At 50.6% G+C, this 15,244-nt stretch overlaps 1 protein-coding gene across 3 annotated transcripts in view; it reads right to left on the bottom strand.

The window, feature by feature from the left end:
- The window catches only part of CACNG7 (calcium voltage-gated channel auxiliary subunit gamma 7), a 49,225-nt gene extending 35,352 nt beyond the window's left edge, over positions 1-13,873 (bottom strand). For 2 of the 3 annotated variants that reach the window (XR_007246237.1, XM_048517149.1), the window contains exon 1: positions 12,604-13,867. The gene's annotated coding sequence lies outside the window, so the exon portion shown is untranslated. Of the gene's footprint in view, positions 1-12,603 lie in introns of all 3 variants that reach the window. The other variant, XM_048517150.1, reaches the window with a different exon arrangement.
- Between the last annotated feature and the right edge of the window lie 1,371 nt (positions 13,874-15,244).

The raw sequence follows: 15,244 nt of genomic DNA, 5'->3' as shown, positions 1-15,244 counted from the left end.
CAGGAAGCTGTGGAATTCATTGAAATGCATGGCCAGAGTCTATGTGCTCACACATGTAGGCGCATAAGAGACGCAGTCAGAACTCTGCTTATAGGGTTCCTGACTGTATGCCGCTCTGGGCATGCATGTAATTTATATCCATCATCTCCAATGAACATGCAAAGATGCCACCACAATTGCCTCCCCCCACCCTCCCCACAACCTGCAGTCCTTAGCGTGGACTTGAAACACGTCATAAGAACTAGCCTGCTGGATCAGACCAGAGTCCATCTAGTCCAGCTCTCTGCTACTCGCAGTGGCCCACCAGGTGCCTTTGGGAGCTCACCTGCAGGAGGTGAAAGCAATGGCCTCCTGCTGCTGCTGATCCCGAGCACCTGGTTTGCCAAGGCATTTGCAATCTGAGATCAAGGAGGATCAAGATAGGTAGCCAGAGATCGACTTCTCCTCCATAAATCTGTCCAAGCCCTTTTTAAAGCTATCCAGGTTAGTTACCATCACCACCTCCTGTGGCAGCATATTCCAAACACCAATCACACGTTGCGTGAAGAAGTGTTTCCTTTTATTAGTCCTAATTCTTCCCCCCAGCATTTTCAATGTATGCCCCCTGGTTCTAGTCTTGTGAGAAAGAGAGAAAAATTTCTCTCTGTCAACCTCTTCACAACACACACACACAGAATGAGCAGACACAAGTCGATTTGTTTTTATTTTACAAAATTTATACCCCGCTTTCCTGCCCCCCCCCCCCCAACGTGGGCTGCTGAAGCGGCTAACAAATGAAAGCGTGCACAAAATACAAGTGTATCATAAAAAAACAACCGAAGCACGTGGTTATAACAATTAAAAGCAGAGCACAAATATACCGCAAAGCATAAAAACAACCATTAAAACACTGGGCGGCAGCACTTTCTGGGCTGGAAAGACTGGAAAAAAGGTGCCTCCAAATCCCAGCCAGAAAGATGGTTCAAGAAGATACCATGAAAGCCACTGAGCAGCCCAGGAGAATCAACTGAGTTACACTCTGCCTCTATCCCCACTCTTCCTTCCGGTGTGGTGTAGTGGTTAAGAGCGGGCGCACTCTAATCTGGAGAACCGGGTTTGATTCTCAGCTCTGCCGCTTGAGCTGTGGAGGCTTATCTGGTGAATCAGATTAACTTGTGCACTCCCAACACATGCCTCTCAGCCCCCCCCCCCCCACCTCGCAGGGTGTTTGTTGTGGGGGAAGGGAAAGGAGATTGTAAGCCCCTTTGAGTCTCCTTTCAGAAGAGAAAGGGGGGATATAAATCCAAACTACTCCTCCTCCTCCTCTATCCCCCCTCCCCCGGTTAATTTCTTTTTTAAAAGAAGCTGGAATTGAACTGTCCATAAGTCAATTGAACTGGAATTGAACTGTCCATAAGGAGCAGCAGTGGCGTAAGAGGTTAAGAGCTCGTGTATCAAATCTGGAGGAACCGGGTTTGATTCCCCACTCTGCGGCCTGAGCTGGGGAGGCTTATCTGGGGAATTCAGATTAGCCTGTGCACTCCAACACACGCCAGCTGGGTGACCTTGGGCTAGTCACAGCTCTAAGGAGCTCTCTCAGCCCCACCTACCTCACAGGGTGTTTGTTGTGAGAAGGGAAGGGCAAGGAGATTGTAAGCCCCTTTGAGTCTCCTGCAGGAGAGAAAGGGGGGATATAAATCCAAACTCCTCCTCCTTCTCCTCCTTCTCCTTCTCCTTCTCTATCCCCCCTCCCCTGGTTAATTCCTTTTTTCAAAGAAGCTGGAATTGAACTGTCCATAAGTCAAACTGTCTGAACTAGAATCCATGTGCCTGAATCACAGATGGGTCTAGCTAAGTCGTGGCCATTAATTCAGTGAAGAGGATGTGGAACTCTGCCTGTCCAGAGTAATTATTGGTATTTAACTCACTGTGAAGGTGAACTACAATATGGAAAAAGGATAGCCCACCTTCTCTTAATTCTGAGCTTCCTTCCCAGTTTCCTATTGTACCTCACATACCTCACACTTCCCTTCCAAGCAGTGTGATCACAGTTCTCCTCCGTTTTTAAGAATGAGGCATTGTTAGGCCGAGTCAAGCAGCCAAACTGTGTGTCATGCTGGTCAGATTTATCAATATGGGTTTTTTTAACCCTAAAAAAGCATGAGGGGACAGGAGAAGGGATTCAAGTTAAGGCTATGGGTGCAATGAAAGAAGAGATTTAACTCTTTCAAGGCCCCTCCCGCACATGCATAATAATGCACTTTCAATCCACTTTCACCACTGTTTGCAAATGGATTTTGCTATTCCGCACAGCTGCAAAGTGCATTGGAAGTGAACTGAAAGTGCATTATTCTGCATGTGCGGAAAGGGCAGGAAACTTTTTGTCTTGGGCTTTCTGTCCGTCAGCAAGTCACCAGCCCCATTTCTTGCAGTGGTCTCTGTAGGGAGAGGGAAAGGGAAAGGCCATCTCTGGCCACGCCCATCCCGTGGTCACCACAGCTAGGCCAATTGCCTTCCCCTTTGCCTTAGCAGTTGTAGGTCAGGCAGATTTTCAGCAGGGGCAGCTTTCCCCATCTGTGCTGCAGCCCACCTGAAAAAACCTCCCCTTCGATTTCTCTCCCGCTCCTGCAGATGTTAAAGGCACAAAAGGAAAAGGTGCCAGTGTAACCCCCATGCTCAGAATGGGTTGACCCAGAAAGGGGGTGGAATCTCAAAGAAGCAAGAGGCTGCAGAGCTCATGTAGTTTGGAGGAGACAAGGCTACCAGACTCGGACCTTGATTTGTATAAGCCCTTAACACCTTGTTAAGGTAACTGCAACGTTGTTTGGAACTACTGGGAAGGTGGTAGTTTATTTTTGCTGTGTTGTAAATGTTGGAGTTTATTGTTTCAGGGTTTCTTTTTGTGGTTGTAATGGGTGAGAGTTCTCCTGGAAACCTTCACCATGTTGAATCCTGTTCACCAAGCCCTTGGAGTCTTCAGGAGCCAACCCACTTGCAGGAAGAATTGGACTTGGCAATATCAGAAGACTGTAAGGACTTGAAATGGAACCTGGACAGGACCTTGAAGTGTGATGTTAAATGTTGATGTTTGATGTTAATATGTTAAGAAAGTAAACCATTTTGTTTGTTTTTTAATTTGTTGTTGCAAAATCATTCCAAGTTATGCCCCACAGAACCCACAGATAGAGGTTACCAGAGGCGTTCCAGGGGTAAATGGCGCTCGGAGACAAATTGTCTCCAGGGACTTCCCCAGCCCTCTGAAGTCTCCCTTCTGCCCCTGATGCCCCCCCAGGCTCACCACCCCACTGCTCCTCTCGGACTCCCTCAGCCCCATGTCACCATGGACATGGGAAAGGTCTAGGGTGCCCACCTCCCCCCAGACTCCCCCTGCCAGCTGGGAGCCCAGCTGGCAGGGGGGGAGGAAGGGAGGGGGTGTCCAGGGTGGGATTGAGGGTGCTTGGAGGCAAGTCCTGCTGCCTCATCGTTTTTGTGTGCCTTGGACGGAGTCGAGGCACCCGAAAACAAGGAGATAGCAGGACTTCCTGGTCACGTGGGGGGCTGATTTTGCGCCCCCATGTGACCAGAAGAGTGGCGCCCGGGGACAAGGGGTACCCCTTGTCCCTAGGCAGATACGCCACTGGAGGTTACCCCAGCCCTCTAAGACCCAGGGCAGCCGATGGGAGTCACATGGGAGCAGAGGCGTATCTAGAGAAAATGTAGCTTGGTGCAAAATCTGGTCCCCCCCCCCCCCCGTATGGTCGGCCGCCCTCCCCCACCATGCCAAAAAAAGTTTATTTGCACCAGGTCAGTTTATGAACCCAGGGGAAAGGAGGAGGGGTGTGGGGGCGATTTTCTGGGGGCCCCCCCTCGTGACTAAATGGCCACAGCCTGGGGACATTTGATCCCATATGTTCCCTTGGGCGGTACAGCCCTGCATGGGAGAGATTTTGGAGCCAACCTGGTGCCCATTAATACCTTTCTTGGTGCCTGTCAAGTGTTTTTTTTTTTTTAAGAAAGTGGGCGGGTTGAGGAGAGACTGATGCCTAGCAGGTCTTCTGATTGGCCACTGGAGATCCGATTGACTGTACGGATTATCTAGTCAAGCAGAGCTTCTGCCTAAAATGTTGTTGTAGAGCAGTGATGGCGAACCTATGGCACGGGTGCCAGAGGTGGCACTCAGAGTCCTCTCTGTGGGCATGCGCAAACAGAGTCACCCCCCCCCCCCACACACACACATCTAGGCTGGCGAGGGCCGCTGGACTTGATGTGCATGCACCTCAGCGAGCAGAGAGGACTCGGCTGGTGGGCCTGGTACCTGTGCTCCAGGTAGCTGCTACCCGGGGGGGGGGGGGGCAGAGGCGGCAGAGATGCCAGAGAGGCTCAGAGTGGCAGATGTGGGACTTGCTTGGGGCTACAGCAGGCTGGCCCCTGCTCGAGGGGGTTATTCAGGTTAAATTGCCGCGTTGGCACTTTGCAATAAATAAGTGGGTTTTGGGTTGCGATTTGGGCACTCGGTCTCGAAAAGGTTCGCCATCACTGTTGTAGAGTTACTACAGAAGTTACCCGTAACCACAGTCCCTGACCCTGTCACAATCCCAAAGATGCCCCCAGGCTCAAAAAGGTTGGGGACCGTGGCTTCAGAGGCTGGGGGGCGCACTGCTTCCGGCACATGGGCTGCCTTCCCTCTTCCGAGAATATGGGCCTCCATAGGGTTGCCAGCTAATTCTTGGAGGTTCGGAGGCGGTGCCTGGGAAGAGGCTTCAGTTTCTCTTAGACTCGATGGTATACCACAGAGCCTGCCCTCCAAAGATGCCTTTTGCTCTGAGGTTTATAGCTTGGAAATGAGTTGACATTCCTGGAGAACTCCAGGCCTCACCTGGGGGTTGGGAACCCCAGACCTCCATGATCCTGCCCCTCCAGCCAACTGCGTTCTCACAAACTCCGTAACCTGTCCAATCATGTAGAGTTTTTTCCAAGAGATGTCTGTGTTTCTGAGTTTTGCCTCATCCCCCTCACAATAGATTTTCAAGCACTTTTTTTTCCCCGGCTTGTATCTCCAGGGGTTTCTATTTATGCCCTTCTTGACTGCATCTGTGCAGAACAGAGGGCCCAAAAAAAGACCTGAAGTATGTGTGTGTGTGTGTGTGTGTTTATGTGTGTGTGTTGGCAAAGGACAGGAAAGTATCTGTAGGCTAAAACCGAGTGTGGCGCGGGTGTGGGGGAGGCAAAGGGGTCAAGCAGAGGATGCTGAAGAGTGCTGGGAAGACAGACGGCCTAAACCAAAATATATACCCCTTTTGCTTTAATTTTGGCCATTCCCCCCACCCCAGAGTAGCAACACCCCCAATTGCCTGCCCCCATCATTAAAGTTGCCGATTAACCTAGTATTCCCCCATCTTCCCCACCCCCCACACACACACTCTTGGTCGAGAACCTTTATTTGATTTCTCCCATCTGTAATTATTTTATTTCAGTTACAGAAGGCAGCTCTGGGGACGACAGAAGCGGCGCAATATGGTCACCCGACTTCACACACATTCCTCTTCCTGTTCCAGATCTGTGTATACATACACAGCGCAAGGAGGGGCGGCGCGCAAGCATTGTGTGCACCCATGTGTGAGGAACGAGAATATAGATATTTATGGGAACGGATAGGAGGAGAGAGGGACGGGTATGTATGAGGACAAAGGCAAAGGTAAAGATAGCAGGGGAAACAAGATCACACGGGCAGAACGATGTTTTATCTGGGAATCCCGTGGGGGGAAGTGTGCAAACGTAGAACTGGGGGTATATTTACTACCCCGAGCAAATGTCCAAATGCCTGTGGCCCGCAGGCACGTCTGCGTTCATTGCAGCACGTGCCAGTGTTTGACAATTCCCCAGATTTGAACCCAAGATGTTAGAAAACCAAGACAAACTTTAAAGGGAAACATCTACCATTATTAACCACTAACAGTGTCGATGGTTGGCATTCTTTTCCCAACCACTGCATGTATCTGCCCAGGCCAGGGGTTTGCAACCTGTGGCTCTCCAGATGTTCATGGACTACAATTCCCATCAGCCCCTGCCAACATCTGGAGAGCCACAGGTTGCGGACCCCTGGCCTAGGAGAAAAGGCAGCAGGGCATAGCCCAGTTTCAACAGATCTCAGAAGCTAAGCAGAGTCAGTGCTTGGATGGATGGGAGACCACCAAGGAAGACTCTGTAGAGGAAAGTAATGTCAAACCATCTCTGTTTCACACTTGCTTTGAAAGCCCCTTGCTGGACCCAGCAAGGGGCTTTCAAAGCAAGTGAGAAACAGAGATGGTTTGTCATTACCTTCCTCTGCAGAGCCTTCCTTGGTGGTCTCCCATCCATCCAAGTACTGACGGCATGTATGTAGGTAGCACGTATCTGACTGTGGGGAAGCAAACGTTCTTCAGCGAAGGCACTCAGTTTGTACACCCCACAAACAACTGTAATACTTGACTTCAATGATTCTCCAGATGAGTTTTTCGTTGTTTTTTGCAGCTGCTTCTCTGTTCACAGACAGAACATTGGAATTGGTGAGCAGCTGCAATTTTGGAGATGTGGTTGACCAATGCTCAGGTGACCGTGTCTTAAGGAAGGCAAAGTTGTTGAGCTGTATGCGTTCTACCTAAAAACGGATGGATGGAATTTCCCCAGAGATTATTTCCAATGATTGATTAGACGCAACAGATGCTGAGGGGCCAAAGGTCCACTCACGGGAGACCTCATGGAAGCTGCTGTCTGCTCACAGAAGAAGAAGAAGAAGAAGAAGAAGAAGAAGAAGAAGAAGAAGAAGAAGAAGAAGAAGAAGAAGAAGAAGAAGAAGAAGAAGAAGAAGAAGAAGAAGAAGAAAAGCAGGAGTTTGGATTTATACCCCACCTTCCTCTCCTGTTAGGAGACTCAAGGTGGCTTACAAGCTCCTTTCCCTTCCTCTCCCCACAACAGACACCTCTGGTGAGGAAGGTGGGGTTGAGAGAGTTCCAAAGAACTGTGACTAGCCCAAGGTCACCCAGCAGGAATGTAGGAATGCAGAAACACATCTGGTTCACCAGATAAGCCTCCACCACTCAGATGGAGGTGTGTGGAATCAAACCCAGTTCTCCAGATTAGAATCCACCTTCTCTACTGCTACTCCACGCTGACTTTTTCTGTGAGTGGAAACTTGAGCCGCAAGGGCATCTCCGGAAGTTGAAAGACACCTTTGGTGCCTGCCTGCAGATCAGACCGGATGGATGTCTGGATATGGACAAGAAAGAAGGGGAAAGGATGGGCGGCCAGAGGATTGGCAGACAGTAATGGGAACAATGGATGCTTAGATAAGTGTGTCTGACACGGGTGAATGACTCCTCTGTTGCCTGAGTTAATGAAATAAGAATGGAGTCATTTATGTGTACGCTGCGCTTTTGGTTGCACGTTGTTGAGTACATGGTCGTTAGAGTGGGAAGGATGGGGAAACCAAAGCCGATCCCCTTGGAGTGCTCTTTCCTTGAGAGACACCCGCAAAAGTGTCACGTGCTACGAGGAATAGGTGCATGAGCAAGCGGTGATGCTTGGGCCAGGAATGTCAGAATATGTAGACCAGCGATTCCCAACCAGGTTTCCGTGGTACCCTGGGGTGCCGTGAGCATGTCCAAGGGGTACCACGGCAACACTACCAGCCCCCCTCACTTTTGCAGTGTCTCCTGCCAGCACCAGCAAGGATATGGAGCTGGCCCAGGAGGCAGGGCCTGCCGCAAGGTCAGCAGCTATTTCCCACCCCCATGCTTCCCTTCACCCTAGGAGGAGAAGGTGGGGGGGGGGGTGGCAAGCAGGAGAACTGGAAGGAGAATGTGGGAGGGGCACCGTGAGATATGAAGAGTGAGGTCAAGGGTACTGTGACCGAAAAGGTTGGAAAACACTGATGTAGACACTGAAGAAAGTGCTAATGCAAAAATATCACCTCTTGCCCTATTCAAATAATTGTGTGGTTGCATGCAATGTTTCAATCTCACAACAAGCCTAGGTGTGCATGCAGAACTAGTCCAATCCTGTGCTTGATTAACTGATCCAGAATAACTGTCAAGCTTTGCGCTTACAGTCACTAATGCTAACTTGACCCTTTGCCTACCTTTTTGCCATACTGGACATCCAGTTTGCGGATGCCATAAGACAGGGGTAGGGAACCTGCGGCTCTCCAGATGTTCAGGAACTACAATTCCCATCAGCCTCTGTCAGCATGGCCAATTGGCCATGCTGGTAGGGGCTGATGGGAATTGTAGTTCCTGAACATCTGAAGAGCCGCAGGTTCCCTACCCCTGCCATAAGACAATTAAGTTTGGTGTTACGTGGCCCCCAAACCGTGTAATCTTATTTTGAGGATGTGCCCCTGTGAAATAGGAGAAATGTGTTTTCTACGAGGAGAAGAGGAGTGGGTAAACTAAAAGGGTTAAAGGTTTTTAACAGACTGATGTTTGTGCAAGAGTTTCCAACCGTGGGATAAGAGGATAAAGAGAATCATGTGTGTTCAGAAGAGTTTATCAGCTGCAAGATGAAAACAGATGATATAAAGATGTTTGTTCAGAATTATGGGGTGGAAAGTACCAATCACAAGATAAAAACAAATGACACAGAGGAAGTGTATGGGCAAAAATAAGTATATGCGCTATGAAAGCCACAAAGCTGAGTAGACATAAACCGCAAGCAAATGGCAAGAGGTCGATTAAAGGAGGCATGCGTAATTAGCTAATGCATATTAACTTTCACACCCCAGCTTGACTAAGGGGTGTCGATAATGAACACACAGGAATAATTTTGGAGGGGGAAACATATCAAGGAGCAACATGTAAATAGGTGGATCGGAAAGCTGTAACTCCAAGTACCCTTAGCCAATGGGGGAATGGAGAGGGTGTGACGAAACGGGGAGAAGGGAATAAATATGCTGTGGATGTGTTGTTTCGGTGGAGTCTGCCCATGTAAGGACAGTTCCCCTTTCTTTGCAAATGAAGCCACTTAAAACTCTCTTCTGTTGGCTTGATATTTGGTAAAGAAACATCGGGGGCCACATTCCTAGCTAGGACAGCGTCTCTGGGACAAAGGCCCATGTGGTATAGTGGATAGGAGTTTCAGACTGGGACCAAGGGATACAATGAAGGTTGTCACCTTCTTCTGCTTGGCCCTGCTCCTGTGTCATTTGCAGCATCCTGACACACCCAAATTTAACAGGTGGAAGCTTTTGCCAACTCTTACCTCCATACCAGGTAAAGCTTCTGGTGGATGACAGGGGGCTGCTTGAAATACCAGGAACAGTGTCAGTCACAGGGAGGTAGCTCTGCTTCTCTGCAGCCTTGGTTGGATAACATGAGATAAAGCGCTACCCTGGGCTCTTTGGAGAGTGGGTTTTAAGTGTGATTAAGAAATGGCCCTGGCCTGGATGGCCCAGGCTAGTCGGATCTCATCAGATCTTAGAACACAGGTGTCAAACTCGCGGCCCTCCAGAGGTTCACGAACTACAATTCCCATCAGCCCTTGCCAGTATCGCTAATGCTCGTGTTGGGAGGGGCTGATGGGAATTGAAGTTCATGGACATCTGGAGGGCCGCGAGTTGGACACCCCTGCCTTTGAAGCTCAGCAGGGTCGATCCTGGTTAGCACTTGGACGGGAGACCACCAAGAAAGTCCAGGATTGTCACAAAGAGGCTGCCACTCGAAAACCATCTCTGAACTTCTCCTGCTTTGATGGCCCTACTGGGTTGCCTTAAGTCAGTGGACACTTTTCACCACCACCAAGGAGGAGGAGGAGGAGGAGGAGGAGGAGGAGGAGGAAGAGGAAGAGGAAGAGGAAGAGGAAGAGGAAGAAGAAGAAGAAGAAGAAGAAGAAGAAGAAGAAGAAGAAGAAGAAGAAGAAGAAGAAGAAGAAGAAGAAGAAGAAGAAGAGGAGGAGGAGGAGGAGGAGTTTGAATTTATATCCTACCTTTCTCTCCTGTAAGCAGACTCAAGGTGGCTTACAAGCTCCTTTCCCTTCCTCTACCCACAACAGACACCTCTGAGGAGCCACATGTGAGGAGACACCTTGTGAGGAGCCTTGTGGGGCTGAGGGAGTTCCAAAGAACTGAAAGACTATTGCTGACACCTCATTTCAAGTGAAACACCAAGTAAATGTGTAGGACCCTTCTTAAATTAAATCTATGAAAACTACTGGGAAGAACCCAAAGACTCCAGGACAGTTTCACAGACTTGTTTACAAAACCTCACCTCTCACGCAGGCCTCCAGAGCCAACCAGGCCAGACCTCACTTTTTGGTCCTCTGTGCCCGAAGAATTAGGGCAACGAAAACGACAAACGGAGGGGATGCTCGCTCCCATTAGAATACTCCCGAAGGAGATAAATACAGGTCTTGCCCTCTACTCTCACCATGCAGATGAGCCCACGATGCTGTAAAATGAGGCTGTGTCTCTCTCGCACACAGTGGCAACCAAAACAGCAGCCCTACCATGTCCAGCCTAATTGACCTCTCCATAGCTGTTGCCTCCATACGCTGCATTAAATCTCACCCATTAGCATAACACTCGGCTTAGATCCACCCCAAGTCCCTCCCCCCTCCCATATCCGCACACCCTCCCTCCAGCAATCAGTGTACCATTCTCAGTTGTGGCGGGGAATACAATCTCGTAGCAACGTCATCATCTGGGACGACATGAGATGGTGGTGTTTATGGGCATGGAATCAACGTTGGGGAGCGCAACGTCTCGTTTGCAGTCAAAAATCTCCCCCTTCTGACCCACTCGGTGCAAAAACACAGGAGGAGGGATGTAGCTTATAGGTACACCCTTCGCCCTCAGAAATTACACCAAAAGAAAAGCTATTCCAGAAATCCATCTTTGGGTGCACACATGCACCAGCACTGAGAAGTCCTCTCTCACATACACAACACATCCCCAGTGCTGAATATACACACACGCCAGTGTTAAAGGAATATGCTTTAGACCCACAACACATTACTCTGCCGTAGAGGGCAATCAGCAAATCATTAATGGGAAAACACAAACAATAAATCTAGTGTCATCCAGGTATGGAATATACCCACCGTGCTCACTCAGACCAATGCATAAGGCGGTCTTCGCCGCTAGAGAATAATACATCATTTTTATGCACCGTGGAAGAGAGGCGTCGAACGAACCGCCACTCACGAAATCACATGCCCGGTGTGAGCTTGCACTGGGAAAGAAAGCCATTAAAAATTCTGTTGACAACGCTGTTTGCCGCGCACGGTGTGTTAATCCAGTATGGAGAGACAAGAGTAAATAGGGTACATGCACGAAAAACACAAGAAATGAAGCATACGGCCCCGTTTTCCTTTTAATACTATAATCTAGACAGAATGGAGTTAAAGGGGGGGGGGGAGGAAACACAAATATGCAGGGCACACAAACGCGGCAAACTAGTTCAACACCTGGAGCAAAGTGTTCAAAATGCGATATCCTTCGTTAACGGCGCTTTTATTTTTTGCAGGAATTAAAGAAGGTCAGCGTGCCAACAGCAACATAACGTATGCTAAAGGAAACAGCCAGTACACGAAGTCTGTATTGCTTTCAGTGAGAACCACACACAGCCTGCAGGCTTCTGGAATGCACAGAGAAAGGTGCTGAAGGAATTCACATGTAGCCAGATACACGCATGCTGATGTAGCACTGCATGCTGATGGAGCACCACCCCATAATACTATCCCGTTTGGAATGCAACATGAAAAACGGCGTTCACGGGAAACCAGGTACACCACATCCAAGCCCTCCATCAGCACGACAAAGCGTTACAAAGGCGTTAAGGGCATACCGCATCGCCGAAAATTGTGCAGCCGTTCGTGTGGAGCGGAGTCAGCTGCACACACAAACCCTCTACCACAATCAGCCAATTGTTGTGCAATCTGGCCGCCTGTCACCTACAAATCAACTCCGGGAAAAATATATGCAGTAGGATACTCGAAAACGCGTTCCCACAAAGTGTAACGGGAACCACACACCTCCACGGAAGGCACGACCAAGGCAAAACAAGTTCTCCAAAAGAATAGGCATCCCGTATCTTGTATACACATAGCTCATATGCACACTATCAGGGAAAGTTGTTACCTGCGCAAACCCCACAATCCTGGGGTGGGGATGGGGGGGGGAGGGATAAGAGCTAAGCCAGTTCAAATTACTTATAGTATGCCCCCCCCCCCCATAAGAGACTCCCACAGAAGCAAGTTGAGTCCACTGCCACATTTATTGGGCATCACACGGCCCTTTCCGAGTCTGTCTACAGGAATTCATCTATAACAGCAACCTCACAGTAGAACATCTGCAGTGTGCAGAGATGCTGCTGGACCGCCCGTCCAGCTGGCCCTCAACGAAAGGCCACACACTCACCCAGGCCGAAGTTGCGCAAAGTTAACACTCCCAGACGTGGGCAAGCCAGACAACCTGGGAAAACCAGCAGAAGTGACCCAGATCTACGCGGCTTCCTGGGCCAGCCGGCGGCTCATAGCAGGTGTGAGCGCTGCTTTTACCGCCTCTCTGTTTCTAATTCAGAGGGAGAAATGGTCCAAGGGTGGACATCCAGGAGAAAGCCACATCGACCAACCAGACCGGGCTGATTTGCTCACCTTGCTGTTAGATGCCGACCGGGACCTGAAGTGCCTTGCTCTTCCACCGCACCTGCATCGCTTTCTGCTTGGGGTTCCTCCTGTCCCTTGCGCCAAGGTTCCAGAGCCGGGCAGGGGCAAGACCCCCTCTTTCCTAAGCGGGGAAGATAGGGAGCCCCTCTTTTTACCCGGTCCCCGGCTGGAGACTAGGCGACCCCAGACCACAGGGGCTCTAGGGCAGAAGGCCCCATCCAGAAGTTTGCTCTGTCCAGAAGTGGAAGGGGGGAGGGATGCAGTGTTGCAGGAGGGAGGGAGGGAGGGGGGACCAGGGGAAAGGGGCAGGGGGGAAAGAGGGACCCCAATGCAGCAGGGGAGCGGGTGGGGAAATACGGCGCTGGGCTCTGGACAGGCGGATGCAGCAGGGAGGGGGGAAAGGACAGAATGGAGGGGAAGAAGAGAAGAGATGCAGCAGAGAGAGAGAGAGAAGAGGAAGGAAGGAAGGCAGAGAAGAGCAGCAGTGGAATGAGGCGGTGGGAGGGGGGGCGGGTGCAGGAGAGCGGAAAAGCGAGGGAATGGAGCAGAGAGGGGAGAGGAGGGATGCAGCAGAGGGGGTGGATTCCTCGCGATCAGGGATCCCGGCTGCAGCAGGGGGGAGAGAGAGAGAGAGGGATGGGGAGAAGGATGGATGCGGGAGGGCTGGAAAAAGCGGCGCAACGGCGAGCAATTGGGGGGGGGGATGCAGCAGCAGCAGCAGGCAAGAAGGAGAGGAGGCACAGCGCAAACACACACACGCACAGACACACAAACCCAGGGGGCCGGGCGGGAGAAGCCCAGTCCCGAGGCAAGGCGCAGCAGACAAGGGGGAGGGGAATCAATCGATCTGGGGGGGAGGGGGGTTGCAGGGGCGTTGATCTCTCTGGTTCCCAGCAGGGATCCGGGAGGGGGGCTGCGGGGGGGGGGTTGGTGTCAAAGTGAGTGGGATGCGGTGGAGGGGCGAGCGCGAGGCTGCTACCGATTTTGTCCTGGGGGGGGCTTCGATCCGGCTGCGATGCCGCAGTCAGATGCCGAGAGGCGGCTGTCTGTCTCTCTCTGTCGGTCCGACCCCCCCTCCCCTCTTTCTCTCTCACACTCACACACACACACACACACAGTGTCACTCACACACACCCCACGGCTGGCACGCGCAGGGCGCCCCCGCTGCCGGATCCCGCTCGATCACGGGATCCGCTGGGCTGGGACCCGAGGGGCGCCAGGAGGATTCCCGATCGCCCTCGCCCCGCATCCGCCAGCCCGGCTCCCTGCAGCTGGCCGTGATGTCAGAGGGACCAACTCTTAAAGGCACAGGCCGGCCACGGACCGCCAGGCTTCCGCACTGCACCCGCGCGCGACAATCCCCGGGACATGTTGGAGAATGTCCAGACACCTTCCCACGGGCACCTGCAAGTCCGCTGGGAGATGTCCGAACCGAGGGTCAGCAGACACATCTGAGGGTCAGCAACACAACACACTGAGGGTCAGCAGATACACAAACATGCTCCGGCTTGGGGGACATTTGGGGGCAATGCATGCCAGGGGGGGGTGGGTGGGGTGTGTGTGTGTGTGTGTGTGTGTGTGTTGGGTATCACAACCCTCAATATTATCATCCCTCCATGCTGCCTGCTAAACCTTGCTCATGAAAAATATCAATAGCCCTGGCACAAGAAAGAAAGCCAGAAGTGTTGATGCTTGCAGAGCTGGCTTGGAACATTTGGAGCAATTTGGGGGCAATGTATGCCAGGTGTTGTCTGTGTGTGCGTGTGTGTGTGTTGGGTATCATAACCCTCAGAATTATCATCCCTCGATGCTGCCTGCTAAACGCTGTTAATGAAAAATGCCAATAGCAATGGCACAAGAAAGAAAACCAGAAGGTGCTTGGACGGCTGGCTTGGAGCAATCACCCCCCCTCCCCCTTCTGAGCTCCACACCTCTATGGATTACACATAAATTCACACACATACGCCAGGGTGTCTGTGCGGAGCGGGAGAGAGCGAGCAGAGGGCGAGAGTGACGGATAATCTTTGCATCAAGACTCCCACAGCTTGGGCTTCAAGGAATGGGAGCCGGGAGTTGGTTTGGTTTGGTTTATTAGATTTATATGCCGCCCTCCCCCGGAAGGCTCGGGGCGGTGAACAACAGCTGCAAAATGACAATATCAATAATCAGAACATTAAATAGCAGCCATCAAAAAAACATAACACCAACAACATGGAATCAATAAACATTAGAACATATTCGGAACAACAATGAACATAGCCTTTTAAACATAGCATTATAACGACAGAAGCCCCAGGAATCATAACATAATATTACTAATCATGGTCATAATGTAACATAATAGTGGCATCAGTCATCGTAACATAACATCACAAATTATATAAAACAATAGTATTCATAACAACAAACATCACTAGCAGCAGAAACAAACAACAAAAAGGTAGATGGTGACTCTGTTCAATAACAGACTACAAAAAACACAACGACCCAAGAACTAACTTCCAAGATAAACTACAGCTACGTCAGAACAAAAGCCTAGCTTAATAACAAGTCTAAATGCAAGAACATATCACTAAACTATCCCACACCTAAGCTAAACTGAACTAACTAACCCTAATGTTAGCTGAAT

Source organism: Sphaerodactylus townsendi, linkage group LG15 (assembly GCF_021028975.2).
Source record: "Sphaerodactylus townsendi isolate TG3544 linkage group LG15, MPM_Stown_v2.3, whole genome shotgun sequence".
Taxonomy (NCBI): domain Eukaryota; kingdom Metazoa; phylum Chordata; class Lepidosauria; order Squamata; family Sphaerodactylidae; genus Sphaerodactylus; species Sphaerodactylus townsendi.
The sequence above is the reverse complement of the archived record's forward strand: the minus strand, read 5'-3'. Positions and strand labels throughout refer to the sequence as shown.